At 33.0% G+C, this 19,152-nt stretch overlaps 3 non-coding genes and 2 pseudogenes across 3 annotated transcripts; 3 read left to right on the plus strand and 2 right to left on the minus strand.

Annotated features, from left to right (window-relative positions):
* Window positions 1–1,342: 1,342 nt before the first annotated feature.
* LOC137236184 (uncharacterized) lies at window positions 1,343–7,214 on the minus strand (annotated as a pseudogene).
* LOC137236201 (5S ribosomal RNA) lies at window positions 2,863–2,981 on the plus strand. Its single transcript, XR_010948297.1, has one exon. It is a non-coding gene; the product is annotated as a 5S ribosomal RNA (ribosomal RNA).
* A 1,109-nt stretch (window positions 7,215–8,323) lies between the features above and the next one.
* LOC137236202 (5S ribosomal RNA) lies at window positions 8,324–8,442 on the plus strand. Its single transcript, XR_010948298.1, has one exon. It is a non-coding gene; the product is annotated as a 5S ribosomal RNA (ribosomal RNA).
* A 3,822-nt stretch (window positions 8,443–12,264) lies between these two features.
* LOC137236183 (uncharacterized) lies at window positions 12,265–18,136 on the minus strand (annotated as a pseudogene).
* LOC137236203 (5S ribosomal RNA) lies at window positions 13,785–13,903 on the plus strand. Its single transcript, XR_010948299.1, has one exon. It is a non-coding gene; the product is annotated as a 5S ribosomal RNA (ribosomal RNA).
* Window positions 18,137–19,152: the final 1,016 nt, after the last annotated feature.

Here is a 19,152-nt window from a genome sequence, read left to right on the forward strand (position 1 = left end):
TAGGAGGCATATTTAATTTTCACAAAATCACTTCACTATCACTAACACTTTTTAATATTTTCTAAGTGTTAAAATGCACACCTTTAAGTATATTTTTTCCGACAAACCATTCAAGCTATTCGTAACTATTCGTTAAAAATTGCCGGCTATAATTTGATAACATGCGATTGGGGTAGCTCAATGTACAAACGAAAAAGTATATAAGCGCAGCACAATTTGTGTTTAGGGAATAAAGTGTCCAAGCTATTCAGCTAGTGTGTGTATTTGTGAAAAAGTGTATTAAGTGAAATATATAACAACAATGTCTGGTCGTGGTAAAGGTGGTAAAGTAAAGGGAAAGGCAAAGTCACGTTCAAACCGTGCTGGCCTTCAATTTCCTGTCGGTCGTATTCATCGTTTGTTACGTAAAGGCAATTATGCTGAACGTGTTGGTGCCGGTGCTCCAGTATATTTAGCTGCTGTTATGGAATATTTGGCAGCTGAAGTTCTTGAATTGGCTGGTAATGCTGCACGTGATAATAAAAAAACTAGAATTATTCCACGTCATTTACAATTGGCTATTCGTAACGATGAAGAATTGAATAAACTATTGTCTGGAGTTACCATAGCTCAAGGTGGTGTTTTACCAAATATTCAAGCTGTACTTTTGCCAAAGAAGACCGAAAAGAAAGCATAAGTGATGTAATCGTCGATTTATATTCTTACGACGCCATATTTAAAACCGTCCTTTTCAGGACGACAAAATATATATACAAAGAGATTAATTATATTGTCATATATATGTATTTATCTATTTTAAAAAAATTTTTTGAAAGAAAAATTTAAAAGAGCATAAGTAAACTTTTAGAAATTTTTTTTTTTTTAACGAAATCTGCGTTAACAACTACTTCAATTAATAAAATAGTGTTTGAAAATGTTCATAAAAAAGTTGACTTATATCATTTTCCAGAAAAAAAAACTGAGCAACATTAAAAAAGTACAGTATGCGCGCATACTACATATTGTATGTATATATGTACGTATGTTTGCATGAGCATCTCGACAAAGGCGCAAAAAGTTGTGGCTTGTATTCATACGTACCAAAGGTACAAATACACAACCGTGCATACATACATACATATGTGTTTAGCAAATAAATGTGTATATACTCGTGAGTAGGTATACACACCATATTAAGGGTAAAACTACAGCTGCTACTATCAAAGATAGCAAGAATACGAATTTTCATTTTATTATTATAAAAATTGATAGTTGCTTCAGTTATTTTTGATCTTTGTTGTTTAAAAAATTTGTGGTCCTGAAAAGGACCGTTTATAATGTTTATTTTTATTAAAATATGGAATTAAGCACGTTCACCACGTATACGTCTAGCCAATTGAATATCTTTTGGCATAATTGTGACACGTTTTGCATGAATGGCACACAAATTTGTATCCTCGAACAAACCAACTAAATATGCTTCACTTGCTTCTTGTAATGCCATCACAGCTGAACTCTGGAAACGTAAATCAGTTTTAAAATCTTGAGCAATTTCACGTACCAAACGTTGGAATGGCAATTTACGAATCAACAGTTCGGTACTCTTCTGATAACGACGAATTTCACGCAAAGCGACTGTACCGGGACGATAACGATGCGGTTTCTTCACTCCACCAGTTGCCGGCGCACTTTTGCGAGCAGCTTTAGTGGCCAACTGTTTACGTGGCGCTTTACCACCAGTCGATTTACGGGCTGTTTGCTTTGTACGAGCCATTTCTCACTTTTATTTTTCACAATTTAAAATAAACACTGATCACTGAACACTTCACTTAATAAACCTAGTGCTGACATGTGTGAAAATACATATAATAAAATACATAAAAACGTTTCATATGTTCATTTTTTTAGGGTTGCAATATTGTGCGAGTTAAAATGAGATAGAAATATTTATGGCACATAATGGTAGCTCACTCAATGTTGTGGATTTTTGTATAAATAGCAGCTACTTTCGGTAAACCAGCTATTAGTTTTGAAGTGAAGTGATCAAGTGAAGTGTTCTTGTGAAAGCTAAAAAAAGTGCTAAATAGAAAAAATGACTGGTCGTGGCAAAGGTGGAAAAGGATTAGGTAAAGGTGGCGCCAAACGTCATCGCAAAGTTTTACGTGATAACATCCAAGGTATCACAAAGCCAGCTATTCGACGTTTAGCACGTCGTGGTGGCGTAAAACGTATATCTGGTTTAATATATGAAGAAACTCGTGGTGTTCTAAAAGTATTTTTAGAAAATGTTATCCGTGATGCAGTCACATATACTGAACATGCTAAAAGGAAAACAGTTACGGCTATGGATGTTGTATATGCATTGAAAAGGCAAGGTCGTACATTGTATGGTTTCGGCGGTTAAATTCATTTTTACGGACATATTAAAACAAAATAAATACCCATTCAAACAAACGGTCCTTTTCAGGACCACAATATTTTTTAACAAAGATTTCAAAATTTCTCTAATACAATACATAAAAGAAAGATATGTTATTAAGATGTACATGCATATGTAGTATGTATGTATGAATGTTCGTTTACACTAAGTAGCATACGTATGTATGCATAATGAAAACTCATGCAAATGAATATACCCCGACACAAGCCAAGCGATATAAATATGTGTATAATAGCAGGCTTATTTTACAAAAAGGGCATAAGTTCATTTTTGTAAAAAATCGGATTTAAGTAGCAAAAGTATCTGAATACACTAAACTATAAAGTATATAACAAAATTTACTTAAGTCGACTTATATCATTTAAAAAAAAAGGACAAATTCACAACTGCAAGTATACACATTAAAGTAGCCATGCTTATACCGATTTAGGCAAACAAAATTTGCCAACGACCATACCACGCTGAATACATCGGTTCTCGTCCGATCACCGAAATTAAGCAGCGTCGGGCGCGGTTAGTACTTAGATGGGGGACCGCTTGGGAACACCGCGTGTTGTTGGCATATCCAACTTTTTCTTTTATTTTATGTATATATGTACATAGATTTTTTTTTTTTTAATTAAATTGCATTTAATTGAATAAATACTTGGAATACAATTTAAAATTTCTATAGACTCAATGGAAAAATTTCATACGCGCGCATACATTTACGTGCATAATAATATTAGTTATAATTTGTTACCATATCAATTATTGATTTAAAGCTTATAAGCATTCATCATATTAAATTCAAAAGGAATCTACGTAGTACAAATTCATACTCATCCACCTAGTATAGTACTTAAAATGGACTCTGATGTCCGATTATGTTCAAATATGTATATTACAATCATATTGATAATTAATAAGCATTTAATGAGAATTTTTTTTGAATGTCATGAAATGTCATTTAAATATACATACATATAAGTTGTAGACATCCAATATCAATAATCAATTCAGACTAAAATTCCAAACTTTAGATACCTTCAAGTGAAACCACATAGAGTTACTCTAGTGTTGCAATAGAAACATTTAAATATTTTTTAAAATAAAATATTGTTATTAAAACTTAACGAAGATAAGTTTTTTTGATTTCTAATATAATATATTTTATATATTTGAATGACAATTTTGATTAGTACAAATATATTTTAAGAAAATTCACTTTATTGAGAAAAAATTCGATTTTATCAGTACAAAGTTTTGATTAAAATCCCTGACACTCCGAAAATATGAAATTCATCAATTTAAATGAACTCATATATTAAACTAGCACATTTCAGCTATCTAATTTTATATGAATATTTGCAATACCTTTAATATCTGAATTTTAATTAATTTATTAAAATGAAAAGTTTATCAAATGTAAATGGTACGTAGCACTGAAATGGGAATATTTGTCATCCATCTTTTCGCTGCGCTTCTCAAATTTTAAACAGAGTATCGTTTTCTTTGCGCTCGTATAAAAAAGTATAAATAGTGAGTTTGTGCTTTGTGTGCTTAATATTGATATATTTTCAAGTGTTAATAAACGTTTAAATAAAATAATTAAGTGAAGATGTCTGACACAATCGCTGTTGCAAATGTTAGCTCACCAGTAGCTGCTTCTGCTGCTGTTGCTGAGAAGAAAGTTGCTGCTAAAAAAGCAACTAAACCCAAAAAACCATCGGTTGCTCCCACTCATCCACCAACTCAACAAATGGTAGATGCATCCATTAAGAATTTGAAGGAACGTGGTGGCTCATCACTTTTGGCAATTAAGAAATATATTAGTGCAACATATAAATGTGACGCCCAAAAATTGGCACCATTTATTAAGCGCTATTTGAAATCGGCTGTTACTAGTGGAAAATTGATTCAAACCAAAGGAAAGGGGGCATCTGGTTCATTTAAATTATCAGCTGCAGCCACTAAATCTAGTGATGGTAAGTCAAAATCTGTGAAATCGGTTGATAAATCAAAAGCCAAAAAAGATAGTGCAACATTAAAGAAAAAATCGTCGAGTGGTGTCAAAAAGGCAAGTGGTGAGAAAAAAGTGAAAAAAGCTGTTGCCACTAAGAAAACCGCCGAAAAAAAGAAAAGTGAGAAATCTAAGGCTAAAGACGCAAAAAAGACTGGCGCCGTTAAAGCCAAACCAACCAAGTCGAAATCTGCCAGCGCTAAGCCAAAGGCAACAAAAGCAACTGCTGCCAAACCAAAAAAGGCTGCAACTAAAAAGCCAACCACAAAAAAGGCATCAGCTAAAAAATAAATATGCTGCGTTTTTTGTGATAATTTACTAGGACACAACATTCATTAATGTTGAATTATCAATAAGCCCTTTTCAGGGCTACAAAATATACAAACAAAAAGATCAAAAATTTATTCAATTAATTATTTACCCAATACGTCTGACTAAACGCTTCTACAGTTTTGCTTCGCCATAATACTTGAGTATAAGTATAAAAAAATTTCAATTGCGCCCTAGCTAGCGTGCTGACCAATTTCGAAATTGATGTTTCAATTGCAAAACAAAATTAAAAATTTTCATCGACTTAGAAATTTCATATCTCTTTGTTAATTTATATTTTGTGGCCCTGAAAAGGGCCTTTTTGTTAACATTTTTCACTTTTATGCATATTTTCCTCAGTCGCACAAATTACTTGGAGCTTGTGTATTTGGTAACAGCCTTAGTACCCTCACTGACGGCATGCTTAGCCAATTCACCAGGCAACAATAGGCGTACGGCAGTTTGAATTTCGCGACTAGTAATTGTTGAACGTTTATTGTAATGAGCTAAACGTGATGCTTCAGCAGCAATACGTTCAAAAATGTCATTAACAAAACTGTTCATGATACTCATGGCTTTCGACGATATACCAGTATCAGGATGCACTTGTTTCAACACTTTATAAATGTAGATGGCATAACTTTCCTTCCTCTTACGCTTCTTCTTCTTGTCGTTTTTAGTAATATTCTTCTGAGCCTTTCCGGCCTTCTTAGCTGCTTTACCACTAGTTTTAGGAGGCATATTTAATTTTCACAAAATCACTTCACTATCACTAACACTTTTTAATATTTTCTAAGTGTTAAAATGCACACCTTTAAGTATATTTTTTCCGACAAACCATTCAAGCTATTCGTAACTATTCGTTAAAAATTGCCGGCTATAATTTGATAACATGCGATTGGGGTAGCTCAATGTACAAACGAAAAAGTATATAAGCGCAGCACAATTTGTGTTTAGGGAATAAAGTGTCCAAGCTATTCAGCTAGTGTGTGTATTTGTGAAAAAGTGTATTAAGTGAAATATATAACAACAATGTCTGGTCGTGGTAAAGGTGGTAAAGTAAAGGGAAAGGCAAAGTCACGTTCAAACCGTGCTGGCCTTCAATTTCCTGTCGGTCGTATTCATCGTTTGTTACGTAAAGGCAATTATGCTGAACGTGTTGGTGCCGGTGCTCCAGTATATTTAGCTGCTGTTATGGAATATTTGGCAGCTGAAGTTCTTGAATTGGCTGGTAATGCTGCACGTGATAATAAAAAAACTAGAATTATTCCACGTCATTTACAATTGGCTATTCGTAACGATGAAGAATTGAATAAACTATTGTCTGGAGTTACCATAGCTCAAGGTGGTGTTTTACCAAATATTCAAGCTGTACTTTTGCCAAAGAAGACCGAAAAGAAAGCATAAGTGATGTAATCGTCGATTTATATTCTTACGACGCCATATTTAAAACCGTCCTTTTCAGGACGACAAAATATATATACAAAGAGATTAATTATATTGTCATATATATGTATTTATCTATTTTAAAAAAATTTTTTGAAAGAAAAATTTAAAAGAGCATAAGTAAACTTTTAGAAATTTTTTTTTTTTTAACGAAATCTGCGTTAACAACTACTTCAATTAATAAAATAGTGTTTGAAAATGTTCATAAAAAAGTTGACTTATATCATTTTCCAGAAAAAAAAACTGAGCAACATTAAAAAAGTACAGTATGCGCGCATACTACATATTGTATGTATATATGTACGTATGTTTGCATGAGCATCTCGACAAAGGCGCAAAAAGTTGTGGCTTGTATTCATACGTACCAAAGGTACAAATACACAACCGTGCATACATACATACATATGTGTTTAGCAAATAAATGTGTATATACTCGTGAGTAGGTATACACACCATATTAAGGGTAAAACTACAGCTGCTACTATCAAAGATAGCAAGAATACGAATTTTCATTTTATTATTATAAAAATTGATAGTTGCTTCAGTTATTTTTGATCTTTGTTGTTTAAAAAATTTGTGGTCCTGAAAAGGACCGTTTATAATGTTTATTTTTATTAAAATATGGAATTAAGCACGTTCACCACGTATACGTCTAGCCAATTGAATATCTTTTGGCATAATTGTGACACGTTTTGCATGAATGGCACACAAATTTGTATCCTCGAACAAACCAACTAAATATGCTTCACTTGCTTCTTGTAATGCCATCACAGCTGAACTCTGGAAACGTAAATCAGTTTTAAAATCTTGAGCAATTTCACGTACCAAACGTTGGAATGGCAATTTACGAATCAACAGTTCGGTACTCTTCTGATAACGACGAATTTCACGCAAAGCGACTGTACCGGGACGATAACGATGCGGTTTCTTCACTCCACCAGTTGCCGGCGCACTTTTGCGAGCAGCTTTAGTGGCCAACTGTTTACGTGGCGCTTTACCACCAGTCGATTTACGGGCTGTTTGCTTTGTACGAGCCATTTCTCACTTTTATTTTTCACAATTTAAAATAAACACTGATCACTGAACACTTCACTTAATAAACCTAGTGCTGCCATGTGTGAAAATACATATAATAAAATACATAAAAACGTTTCATATGTTCATTTTTTTAGGGTTGCAATATTGTGCGAGTTAAAATGAGATAGAAATATTTATGGCACATAATGGTAGCTCACTCAATGTTGTGGATTTTTGTATAAATAGCAGCTACTTTCGGTAAACCAGCTATTAGTTGTGAAGTGAAGTGATCAAGTGAAGTGTTCTTGTGAAAGCTAAAAAAAGTGCTAAATAGAAAAAATGACTGGTCGTGGCAAAGGTGGAAAAGGATTAGGTAAAGGTGGCGCCAAACGTCATCGCAAAGTTTTACGTGATAACATTCAAGGTATCACAAAGCCAGCTATTCGACGTTTAGCACGTCGTGGTGGCGTAAAACGTATATCTGGTTTAATATATGAAGAAACTCGTGGTGTTCTAAAAGTATTTTTAGAAAATGTTATCCGTGATGCAGTCACATATACTGAACATGCTAAAAGGAAAACAGTTACGGCTATGGATGTTGTATATGCATTGAAAAGGCAAGGTCGTACATTGTATGGTTTCGGCGGTTAAATTCATTTTTACGGACATATTAAAACAAAATAAATACCCATTCAAACAAACGGTCCTTTTCAGGACCACAATATTTTTTAACAAAGATTTCAAAATTTCTCTAATACAATACATAAAAGAAAGATATGTTATTAAGATGTACATGCATATGTAGTATGTATGTATGAATGTTCGTTTACACTAAGTAGCATACGTATGTATGCATAATGAAAACTCATGCAAATGAATATACCCCGACACAAGCCAAGCGATATAAATATGTGTATAATAGCAGGCTTATTTTACAAAAAGGGCATAAGTTCATTTTTGTAAAAAATCGGATTTAAGTAGCAAAAGTATCTGAATACACTAAACTATAAAGTATATAACAAAATTTACTTAAGTCGACTTATATCATTTAAAAAAAAAGGACAAATTCACAACTGCAAGTATACACATTAAAGTAGCCATGCTTATACCGATTTAGGCAAACAAAATTTGCCAACGACCATACCACGCTGAATACATCGGTTCTCGTCCGATCACCGAAATTAAGCAGCGTCGGGCGCGGTTAGTACTTAGATGGGGGACCGCTTGGGAACACCGCGTGTTGTTGGCATATCCAACTTTTTCTTTTATTTTATGTATATATGTACATAGATTTTTTTTTTTTTAATTAAATTGCATTTAATTGAATAAATACTTGGAATACAATTTAAAATTTCTATAGACTCAATGGAAAAATTTCATACGCGCGCATACATTTACGTGCATAATAATATTAGTTATAATTTGTTACCATATCAATTATTGATTTAAAGCTTATAAGCATTCATCATATTAAATTCAAAAGGAATCTACGTAGTACAAATTCATACTCATCCACCTAGTATAGTACTTAAAATGGACTCTGATGTCCGATTATGTTCAAATATGTATATTACAATCATATTGATAATTAATAAGCATTTAATGAGAATTTTTTTTGAATGTCATGAAATGTCATTTAAATATACATACATATAAGTTGTAGACATCCAATATCAATAATCAATTCAGACTAAAATTCCAAACTTTAGATGCCTTCAAGTGAAACCACATAGAGTTACTCTAGTGTTGCAATAGAAACATTTAAATATTTTTTAAAATAAAATATTGTTGTTAAAACTTAACGAAGATAAGTTTTTTTGATTTCTAATATAATATATTTTATATATTTGAATGACAATTTTGATTAGTACAAATATATTTTAAGAAAATTCACTTTATTGAGAAAAAATTCGATTTTATCAGTACAAAGTTTTGATTAAAATCCCTGACACTCCGAAAATATGAAATTCATCAATTTAAATGAACTCATATATTAAACTAGCACATTTCAGCTATCTAATTTTATATGAATATTTGCAATACCTTTAATATCTGAATTTTAATTAATTTATTAAAATGAAAAGTTTATCAAATGTAAATGGTACGTAGCACTGAAATGGGAATATTTGTCATCCATCTTTTCGCTGCGCTTCTCAAATTTTAAACAGAGTATCGTTTTCTTTGCGCTCGTATAAAAAAGTATAAATAGTGAGTTTGTGCTTTGTGTGCTTAATATTGATATATTTTCAAGTGTTAATAAACGTTTAAATAAAATAATTAAGTGAAGATGTCTGACACAATCGCTGTTGCAAATGTTAGCTCACCAGTAGCTGCTTCTGCTGCTGTTGCTGAGAAGAAAGTTGCTGCTAAAAAAGCAACTAAACCCAAAAAACCATCGGTTGCTCCCACTCATCCACCAACTCAACAAATGGTAGATGCATCCATTAAGAATTTGAAGGAACGTGGTGGCTCATCACTTTTGGCAATTAAGAAATATATTAGTGCAACATATAAATGTGACGCCCAAAAATTGGCACCATTTATTAAGCGCTATTTGAAATCGGCTGTTACTAGTGGAAAATTGATTCAAACCAAAGGAAAGGGGGCATCTGGTTCATTTAAATTATCAGCTGCAGCCACTAAATCTAGTGATGGTAAGTCAAAATCTGTGAAATCGGTTGATAAATCAAAAGCCAAAAAAGATAGTGCAACATTAAAGAAAAAATCGTCGAGTGGTGTCAAAAAGGCAAGTGGTGAGAAAAAAGTGAAAAAAGCTGTTGCCACTAAGAAAACCGCCGAAAAAAAGAAAAGTGAGAAATCTAAGGCTAAAGACGCAAAAAAGACTGGCGCCGTTAAAGCCAAACCAACCAAGTCGAAATCTGCCAGCGCTAAGCCAAAGGCAACAAAAGCAACTGCTGCCAAACCAAAAAAGGCTGCAACTAAAAAGCCAACCACAAAAAAGGCATCAGCTAAAAAATAAATATGCTGCGTTTTTTGTGATAATTTACTAGGACACAACATTCATTAATGTTGAATTATCAATAAGCCCTTTTCAGGGCTACAAAATATACAAACAAAAAGATCAAAAATTTATTCAATTAATTATTTACCCAATACGTCTGACTAAACGCTTCTACAGTTTTGCTTCGCCATAATACTTGAGTATAAGTATAAAAAAATTTCAATTGCGCCCTAGCTAGCGTGCTGACCAATTTCGAAATTGATGTTTCAATTGCAAAACAAAATTAAAAATTTTCATCGACTTAGAAATTTCATATCTCTTTGTTAATTTATATTTTGTGGCCCTGAAAAGGGCCTTTTTGTTAACATTTTTCACTTTTATGCATATTTTCCTCAGTCGCACAAATTACTTGGAGCTTGTGTATTTGGTAACAGCCTTAGTACCCTCACTGACGGCATGCTTAGCCAATTCACCAGGCAACAATAGGCGTACGGCAGTTTGAATTTCGCGACTAGTAATTGTTGAACGTTTATTGTAATGAGCTAAACGTGATGCTTCAGCAGCAATACGTTCAAAAATGTCATTAACAAAACTGTTCATGATACTCATGGCTTTCGACGATATACCAGTATCAGGATGCACTTGTTTCAACACTTTATAAATGTAGATGGCATAACTTTCCTTCCTCTTACGCTTCTTCTTCTTGTCGTTTTTAGTAATATTCTTCTGAGCCTTTCCGGCCTTCTTAGCTGCTTTACCACTAGTTTTAGGAGGCATATTTAATTTTCACAAAATCACTTCACTATCACTAACACTTTTTAATATTTTCTAAGTGTTAAAATGCACACCTTTAAGTATATTTTTTCCGACAAACCATTCAAGCTATTCGTAACTATTCGTTAAAAATTGCCGGCTATAATTTGATAACATGCGATTGGGGTAGCTCAATGTACAAACGAAAAAGTATATAAGCGCAGCACAATTTGTGTTTAGGGAATAAAGTGTCCAAGCTATTCAGCTAGTGTGTGTATTTGTGAAAAAGTGTATTAAGTGAAATATATAACAACAATGTCTGGTCGTGGTAAAGGTGGTAAAGTAAAGGGAAAGGCAAAGTCACGTTCAAACCGTGCTGGCCTTCAATTTCCTGTCGGTCGTATTCATCGTTTGTTACGTAAAGGCAATTATGCTGAACGTGTTGGTGCCGGTGCTCCAGTATATTTAGCTGCTGTTATGGAATATTTGGCAGCTGAAGTTCTTGAATTGGCTGGTAATGCTGCACGTGATAATAAAAAAACTAGAATTATTCCACGTCATTTACAATTGGCTATTCGTAACGATGAAGAATTGAATAAACTATTGTCTGGAGTTACCATAGCTCAAGGTGGTGTTTTACCAAATATTCAAGCTGTACTTTTGCCAAAGAAGACCGAAAAGAAAGCATAAGTGATGTAATCGTCGATTTATATTCTTACGACGCCATATTTAAAACCGTCCTTTTCAGGACGACAAAATATATATACAAAGAGATTAATTATATTGTCATATATATGTATTTATCTATTTTAAAAAAATTTTTTGAAAGAAAAATTTAAAAGAGCATAAGTAAACTTTTAGAAATTTTTTTTTTTTTAACGAAATCTGCGTTAACAACTACTTCAATTAATAAAATAGTGTTTGAAAATGTTCATAAAAAAGTTGACTTATATCATTTTCCAGAAAAAAAAACTGAGCAACATTAAAAAAGTACAGTATGCGCGCATACTACATATTGTATGTATATATGTACGTATGTTTGCATGAGCATCTCGACAAAGGCGCAAAAAGTTGTGGCTTGTATTCATACGTACCAAAGGTACAAATACACAACCGTGCATACATACATACATATGTGTTTAGCAAATAAATGTGTATATACTCGTGAGTAGGTATACACACCATATTAAGGGTAAAACTACAGCTGCTACTATCAAAGATAGCAAGAATACGAATTTTCATTTTATTATTATAAAAATTGATAGTTGCTTCAGTTATTTTTGATCTTTGTTGTTTAAAAAATTTGTGGTCCTGAAAAGGACCGTTTATAATGTTTATTTTTATTAAAATATGGAATTAAGCACGTTCACCACGTATACGTCTAGCCAATTGAATATCTTTTGGCATAATTGTGACACGTTTTGCATGAATGGCACACAAATTTGTATCCTCGAACAAACCAACTAAATATGCTTCACTTGCTTCTTGTAATGCCATCACAGCTGAACTCTGGAAACGTAAATCAGTTTTAAAATCTTGAGCAATTTCACGTACCAAACGTTGGAATGGCAATTTACGAATCAACAGTTCGGTACTCTTCTGATAACGACGAATTTCACGCAAAGCGACTGTACCGGGACGATAACGATGCGGTTTCTTCACTCCACCAGTTGCCGGCGCACTTTTGCGAGCAGCTTTAGTGGCCAACTGTTTACGTGGCGCTTTACCACCAGTCGATTTACGGGCTGTTTGCTTTGTACGAGCCATTTCTCACTTTTATTTTTCACAATTTAAAATAAACACTGATCACTGAACACTTCACTTAATAAACCTAGTGCTGACATGTGTGAAAATACATATAATAAAATACATAAAAACGTTTCATATGTTCATTTTTTTAGGGTTGCAATATTGTGCGAGTTAAAATGAGATAGAAATATTTATGGCACATAATGGTAGCTCACTCAATGTTGTGGATTTTTGTATAAATAGCAGCTACTTTCGGTAAACCAGCTATTAGTTGTGAAGTGAAGTGATCAAGTGAAGTGTTCTTGTGAAAGCTAAAAAAAGTGCTAAATAGAAAAAATGACTGGTCGTGGCAAAGGTGGAAAAGGATTAGGTAAAGGTGGCGCCAAACGTCATCGCAAAGTTTTACGTGATAACATCCAAGGTATCACAAAGCCAGCTATTCGACGTTTAGCACGTCGTGGTGGCGTAAAACGTATATCTGGTTTAATATATGAAGAAACTCGTGGTGTTCTAAAAGTATTTTTAGAAAATGTTATCCGTGATGCAGTCACATATACTGAACATGCTAAAAGGAAAACAGTTACGGCTATGGATGTTGTATATGCATTGAAAAGGCAAGGTCGTACATTGTATGGTTTCGGCGGTTAAATTCATTTTTACGGACATATTAAAACAAAATAAATACCCATTCAAACAAACGGTCCTTTTCAGGACCACAATATTTTTTAACAAAGATTTCAAAATTTCTCTAATACAATACATAAAAGAAAGATATGTTATTAAGATGTACATGCATATGTAGTATGTATGTATGAATGTTCGTTTACACTAAGTAGCATACGTATGTATGCATAATGAAAACTCATGCAAATGAATATACCCCGACACAAGCCAAGCGATATAAATATGTGTATAATAGCAGGCTTATTTTACAAAAAGGGCATAAGTTCATTTTTGTAAAAAATCGGATTTAAGTAGCAAAAGTATCTGAATACACTAAACTATAAAGTATATAACAAAATTTACTTAAGTCGACTTATATCATTTAAAAAAAAAGGACAAATTCACAACTGCAAGTATACACATTAAAGTAGCCATGCTTATACCGATTTAGGCAAACAAAATTTGCCAACGACCATACCACGCTGAATACATCGGTTCTCGTCCGATCACCGAAATTAAGCAGCGTCGGGCGCGGTTAGTACTTAGATGGGGGACCGCTTGGGAACACCGCGTGTTGTTGGCATATCCAACTTTTTCTTTTATTTTATGTATATATGTACATAGATTTTTTTTTTTTTAATTAAATTGCATTTAATTGAATAAATACTTGGAATACAATTTAAAATTTCTATAGACTCAATGGAAAAATTTCATACGCGCGCATACATTTACGTGCATAATAATATTAGTTATAATTTGTTACCATATCAATTATTGATTTAAAGCTTATAAGCATTCATCATATTAAATTCAAAAGGAATCTACGTAGTACAAATTCATACTCATCCACCTAGTATAGTACTTAAAATGGACTCTGATGTCCGATTATGTTCAAATATGTATATTACAATCATATTGATAATTAATAAGCATTTAATGAGAATTTTTTTTGAATGTCATGAAATGTCATTTAAATATACATACATATAAGTTGTAGACATCCAATATCAATAATCAATTCAGACTAAAATTCCAAACTTTAGATACCTTCAAGTGAAACCACATAGAGTTACTCTAGTGTTGCAATAGAAACATTTAAATATTTTTTAAAATAAAATATTGTTATTAAAACTTAACGAAGATAAGTTTTTTTGATTTTTAATATAATATATTTTATATATTTGAATGACAATTTTGATTAGTACAAATATATTTTAAGAAAATTCACTTTATTGAGAAAAAATTCGATTTTATCAGTACAAAGTTTTGATTAAAATCCCTGACACTCCGAAAATATGAAATTCATCAATTTAAATGAACTCATATATTAAACTAGCACATTTCAGCTATCTAATTTTATATGAATATTTGCAATACCTTTAATATCTGAATTTTAATTAATTTATTAAAATGAAAAGTTTATCAAATGTAAATGGTACGTAGCACTGAAATGGGAATATTTGTCATCCATCTTTTCGCTGCGCTTCTCAAATTTTAAACAGAGTATCGTTTTCTTTGCGCTCGTATAAAAAAGTATAAATAGTGAGTTTGTGCTTTGTGTGCTTAATATTGATATATTTTCAAGTGTTAATAAACGTTTAAATAAAATAATTAAGTGAAGATGTCTGACACAATCGCTGTTGCAAATGTTAGCTCACCAGTAGCTGCTTCTGCTGCTGTTGCTGAGAAGAAAGTTGCTGCTAAAAAAGCAACTAAACCCAAAAAACCATCGGTTGCTCCCACTCATCCACCAACTCAACAAATGGTAGATGCATCCATTAAGAATTTGAAGGAACGTGGTGGCTCATCACTTTTGGCAATTAAGAAATATATTAGTGCAACATATAAATGTGACGCCCAAAAATTGGCACCATTTATTAAGCGCTATTTGAAATCGGCTGTTACTAGTGGAAAATTGATTCAAACCAAAGGAAAGGGGGCATCTGGTTCATTTAAATTATCAGCTGCAGCCACTAAATCTAGTGATGGTAAGTCAAAATCTGTGAAATCGGTTGATAAATCAAAAGCCAAAAAAGATAGTGCAACATTAAAGAAAAAATCGTCGAGTGGTGTCAAAAAGGCAAGTGGTGAGAAAAAAGTGAAAAAAGCTGTTGCCACTAAGAAAACCGCCGAAAAAAAGAAAAGTGAGAAATCTAAGGCTAAAGACGCAAAAAAGACTGGCGCCGTTAAAGCCAAACCAACCAAGTCGAAATCTGCCAGCGCTAAGCCAAAGGCAACAAAAGCAACTGCTGCCAAACCAAAAAAGGCTGCAACTAAAAAGCCAACCACAAAAAAGGCATCAGCTAAAAAATAAATATGCTGCGTTTTTTGTGATAATTTACAAGGACACAACATTCATTAATGTTGAATTATCAATAAGCCCTTTTCAGGGCTACAAAATATACAAACAAAAAGATCAAAAATTTATTCAATTAATTATTTACCCAATACGTCTGACTAAACGCTTCTACAGTTTTGCTTCGCCATAATACTTGAGTATAAGTATAAAAAAATTTCAATTGCGCCCTAGCTAGCGTGCTGACCAATTTCGAAATTGATGTTTCAATTGCAAAACAAAATTAAAAATTTTCATCGACTTAGAAATTTCATATCTCTTTGTTAATTTATATTTTGTGGCCCTGAAAAGGGCCTTTTTGTTAACATTTTTCACTTTTATGCATATTTTCCTCAGTCGCACAAATTACTTGGAGCTTGTGTATTTGGTAACAGCCTTAGTACCCTCACTGACGGCATGCTTAGCCAATTCACCAGGCAACAATAGGCGTACGGCAGTTTGAATTTCGCGACTAGTAATTGTTGAACGTTTATTGTAATGAGCTAAACGTGATGCTTCAGCAGCAATACGTTCAAAAATGTCATTAACAAAACTGTTCATGATACTCATGGCTTTCGACGATATACCAGTATCAGGATGCACTTGTTTCAACACTTTATAAATGTAGATGGCATAACTTTCCTTCCTCTTACGCTTCTTCTTCTTGTCGTTTTTAGTAATATTCTTCTGAGCCTTTCCGGCCTTCTTAGCTGCTTTACCACTAGTTTTAGGAGGCATATTTAATTTTCACAAAATCACTTCACTATCACTAACACTTTTTAATATTTTCTAAGTGTTAAAATGCACACCTTTAAGTATATTTTTTCCGACAAACCATTCAAGCTATTCGTAACGATTCGTTAAAAATTGCCGGCTATAATTTGATAACATGCGATTGGGGTAGCTCAATGTACAAACGAAAAAGTATATAAGCGCAGCACAATTTGTGTTTAGGGAATAAAGTGTCCAAGCTATTCAGCTAGTGTGTGTATTTGTGAAAAAGTGTATTAAGTGAAATATATAACAACAATGTCTGGTCGTGGTAAAGGTGGTAAAGTAAAGGGAAAGGCAAAGTCACGTTCAAACCGTGCTGGCCTTCAATTTCCTGTCGGTCGTATTCATCGTTTGTTACGTAAAGGCAATTATGCTGAACGTGTTGGTGCCGGTGCTCCAGTATATTTAGCTGCTGTTATGGAATATTTGGCAGCTGAAGTTCTTGAATTGGCTGGTAATGCTGCACGTGATAATAAAAAAACTAGAATTATTCCACGTCATTTACAATTGGCTATTCGTAACGATGAAGAATTGAATAAACTATTGTCTGGAGTTACCATAGCTCAAGGTGGTGTTTTACCAAATATTCAAGCTGTACTTTTGCCAAAGAAGACCGAAAAGAAAGCATAAGTGATGTAATCGTCGATTTATATTCTTACGACGCCATATTTAAAACCGTCCTTTTCAGGACGACAAAATATATATACAAAGAGATTAATTATATTGTCATATATATGTATTTATCTATTTTAAAAAAATTTTTTGAAAGAAAAATTTAAAAGAGCATAAGTAAACTTTTAGAAATTTTTTTTTTTTTAACGAAATCTGCGTTAACAACTACTTCAATTAATAAAATAGTGTTTGAAAATGTTCATAAAAAAGTTGACTTATATCATTTTCCAGAAAAAAAAACTGAGCAACATTAAAAAAGTACAGTATGCGCGCATACTACATATTGTATGTATATATGTACGTATGTTTGCATGAGCATCTCGACAAAGGCGCAAAAAGTTGTGGCTTGTATTCATACGTACCAAAGGTACAAATACACAACCGTGCATACATACATACATATGTGTTTAGCAAATAAATGTGTATATACTCGTGAGTAGGTATACACACCATATTAAGGGTAAAACTACAGCTGCTACTATCAAAGATAGCAAGAATACGAATTTTCATTTTATTATTATAAAAATTGATAGTTGCTTCAGTTATTTTTGATCTTTGTTGTTTAAAAAATTTGTGGTCCTGAAAAGGACCGTTTATAATGTTTATTTTTATTAAAATATGGAATTAAGCACGTTCACCACGTATACGTCTAGCCAATTGAATATCTTTTGGCATAATTGTGACACGTTTTGCATGAATGGCACACAAATTTGTATCCTCGAACAAACCAACTAAATATGCTTCACTTGCTTCTTGTAATGCCATCACAGCTGAACTCTGGAAACGTAAATCAGTTTTAAAATCTTGAGCAATTTCACGTACCAAACGTTGGAATGGCAATTTACGAATCAACAGTTCGGTACTCTTCTGATAACGACGAATTTCACGCAAAGCGACTGTACCGGGACGATAACGATGCGGTTTCTTCACTCCACCAGTTGCCGGCGCACTTTTGCGAGCAGCTTTAGTGGCCAACTGTTTACGTGGCGCTTTACCACCAGTCGATTTACGGGCTGTTTGCTTTGTACGAGCCATTTCTCACTTTTATTTTTCACAATTTAAAATAAACACTGATCACTGAACACTTCACTTAATAAACCTAGTGCTGCCATGTGTGAAAATACATATAATAAAATACATAAAAACGTTTCATATGTTCATTTTTTTAGGGTTGCAATATTGTGCGAGTTAAAATGAGATAGAAATATTTATGGCACATAATGGTAGCTCACTCAATGTTGTGGATTTTTGTATAAATAGCAGCTACTTTCGGTAAACCAGCTATTAGTTGTGAAGTGAAGTGATCAAGTGAAGTGTTCTTGTGAAAGCTAAAAAAAGTGCTAAATAGAAAAAATGACTGGTCGTGGCAAAGGTGGAAAAGGATTAGGTAAAGGTGGCGCCAAACGTCATCGCAAAGTTTTACGTGATAACATCCAAGGTATCACAAAGCCAGCTATTCGACGTTTAGCACGTCGTGGTGGCGTAAAACGTATATCTGGTTTAATATATGAAGAAACTCGTGGTGTTCTAAAAGTATTTTTAGAAAATGTTATCCGTGATGCAGTCACATATACTGAACATGCTAAAAGGAAAACAGTTACGGCTATGGATGTTGTATATGCATTGAAAAGGCAAGGTCGTACATTGTATGGTTTCGGCGGTTAAATTCATTTTTACGGACATATTAAAACAAAATAAATACCCATTCAAACAAACGGTCCTTTTCAGGACCACAATATTTTTTAACAAAGATTTCAAAATTTCTCTAATACAATACATAAAAGAAAGATATGTTATTAAGATGTACATGCATATGTAGTATGTATGTATGAATGTTCGTTTACACTAAGTAGCATACGTATGTATGCATAATGAAAACTCATGCAAATGAATATACCCCGACACAAGCCAAGCGATATAAATATGTGTATAATAGCAGGCTTATTTTACAAAAAGGGCATAAGTTCATTTTTGTAAAAAATCGGATTTAAGTAGCAAAAGTATCTGAATACACTAAACTATAAAGTATATAACAAAATTTACTTAAGTCG

Source organism: Eurosta solidaginis, unplaced genomic scaffold (assembly GCF_040869045.1).
Source record: "Eurosta solidaginis isolate ZX-2024a unplaced genomic scaffold, ASM4086904v1 ctg00001458.1, whole genome shotgun sequence".
NCBI classification, from domain to species: domain Eukaryota; kingdom Metazoa; phylum Arthropoda; class Insecta; order Diptera; family Tephritidae; genus Eurosta; species Eurosta solidaginis.